Raw genomic sequence first — 2,705 nt, forward strand, 5'->3', positions numbered from 1 at the left:
CTTTTATTTTAGTTTCTGCAGTAGCAGTGTAATATGCGTGTGCAGTCTTTCTGGTCAATTATTAGTTTACTTCTCCTCATAAAAAATGTTTAGCAACCAAATTATCACTTGTGTTTTTTTCCTTCCTAAATGGGTTTTTGGCAGTTTCCGCTATCACTGTAATTTAAACTGTCTTGCTGCTTGTTACCCTCCACTTTGTGGCACTATGCTTGCTACAAAAAAGACGAATTACACCATTAGATAAAGATGTGTTGTGATCATGAATTCTCACAGTTTCCTGCAATTACTTTAATGAATGTTCATGCGATGTTATCTGCACTAAGATGTGTTTGTCCCCTCCATAAGAATGTCTGTTCAAATACCTAATATGTTCAGAGCAAATGCCAGTGAATCTGAGTGGCTGCAAACCTGGTTGCCATGTAATGTGATTTGCAAAACCAAGTGGGTTTTTTTTTTTTCTAGCTGAAGCTTCCCTGCTGTGAGTCAGTCCACATGGCTGATGGTATCATGTGAAGAAAGCAATTACTTGTTTTCTTGACCCGAAGCACACAAACACAGGGGACGTTGCAGGTGTTAATTAAAGATGACAGTGAGTTCATGAAGTATGCAAGAAACACATTCAGCTCAAGACTTGTACACAATCAGTGCTGGGCAGCTGGGGGTGTCTTGTTGACTGTAAATGAGCTAATGGAGCTCATTTACAGAAAGCAGTGAGCAGCTGCATCACATGTGAGCTGGAAAATTAACACAGTGATGTCAACTGCCCTTCACGGGGATACTGTTGCTAACCACAATAATGACATTCAGAAAGTGAAAGTGCAACAAAGCACAGGAAGACCTGAGTTTATTGTTGCCATGGCCGTGTGTAGGGTCCTAGAAAAATACAGAATGTACGCCTAAACATAAATAAGTTCTGCTGTAAATTGAAAACGTCTTGCATCGTTTCACCAACAGATACATAGCTGCACGGTGTTCTATACTGCAAAGTGAATACTTTAAAAAAGGTAAATGAAACTTTAAATGTATTTTTATTCTTTGGATTCCACAGCTTTTGCAATTCAGAAAAACATTAGACATGATGGAGGAAAAAAACGGGACCAAAGGCACTGTAAAAACAAAGAATTCACTTTATCTTTTCTTGGTGTTTGACTGCTTTTCGACAAAGAGGAGCTGCCTTTGCAACTGCAAAATGAATACAAGATGGAAGCTGCAAGAAGTGCAGTTTGTCGGGACTGCAGAAGGGAAGCAGTCCCCACAGACTCGTATTGAAATGTCCAACTTTACAACATTAAAAAGCATGTTTAGATCCTCGTAGCAACTGTCCTTGGGCTGATGATGATGATTGTTATTATTATTTTAATAATAACTCATATACCTGGATAATTAAAGGGGGTATGATAGCTTTGATTGTCAGGTGTTCTGACTGGCAGCTGGAGCCACTGTCTGCTAGGCCTCATGCCCCACTTAGTTATTAAACTGGAGCTCTTCAGTCTGTCTTTAATGTACTATCTGTCTTGTATTACGGCTTGCTTTGTATTGCTGACCATCCCAGAAGTTTGTGCTTCAGTTTTGATGACTGATCTTTTACTGTTTTATTAGTCCTTCAGTTACCACTAACTACCCAGTGTTTGTGTCTGTATGTTGCACATTTATAGCTTATGCATGCAGCTTGGTAACCAAGTATAGCTAAAGCCAGCTGTAAAACTAATAATGTGACCCAAAAGTCCAAAATCAGTGGGAGGCAAATCCATATTTTATACTCTGTTTTTGACACAAGCAAGGTGTCACACGCTTTTGACCAGGAGATCTTCAGGAATAATTTTGGCTCCCTTGGATGTTATCTTTGGATTAGGTAAGATGGTCTTTCTTGGCTAAGATGTATTCTTGTATTATTTAAAAATGCTGCCTTCACCACTTACTGCTTTCAGCTAGGAGCCGTAGCATACCGTGACCTAGTCAAATAATGTCGGAGCGAAGGATTGGCATGATTTGCAGGCTAGCATTTGTTTCCATATAGAGTAAGCTTTAACCGTGAAATAGTTTTGCATTTCACTAATCCAAGGTACCTGAGTTTTATTACATTCTTAAAATCTTCTATTTCAACTAACCATTTATTGTGTTATTATTCCATTGACATTTATCCTTTCTTCTTGCTGCCCAGCCCTAATCTGTTTTCATTTAGCCAGTTCTTTTATTGATCTGACAACAATTGCGTCCTTAGATGTGGTCTTTGAATATCAGTTGTGATCCGGTCCATGCAGAGTTTAGACCGCAGGAGCACAAAGGCCAAACTTTTTCAGGACACCAACACGTGTTGTGAAGAACAATAAGAGTCAAACATGGTTTGTACCGTGTTGATGGCGCTCCTGTTGAGGAGTTGGATTCTGTATACATAAGCTTCTCGGAATGCTTTACCAGATTAGCTCAAGTGAAATCCTGTCCTGAACACATTCTTGTTATTTAAATTAATTAAACATCTGGATGGGGCAATAGTAGGAGAACTCAAAAATATCCCCTTTTCCTCTCCAGATTGGTACATTAATGCTGGAAATCCTTGCCTTGGACTCTCATTTGGACCGTTTGTTTCCATGCATATTTTATAACATTTTTCAGAAATTCCAAGAAGGTGTGACAATAAGAGTGTTCCAGGGGAAAAGAAGACAAAGAGCAAACATTGCATATTACATATTACAAATATTAATTGA

This window comes from Simochromis diagramma, unplaced genomic scaffold (assembly GCF_900408965.1).
Source record: "Simochromis diagramma unplaced genomic scaffold, fSimDia1.1 OVJJ01000131.1, whole genome shotgun sequence".
Taxonomy (NCBI): domain Eukaryota; kingdom Metazoa; phylum Chordata; class Actinopteri; order Cichliformes; family Cichlidae; genus Simochromis; species Simochromis diagramma.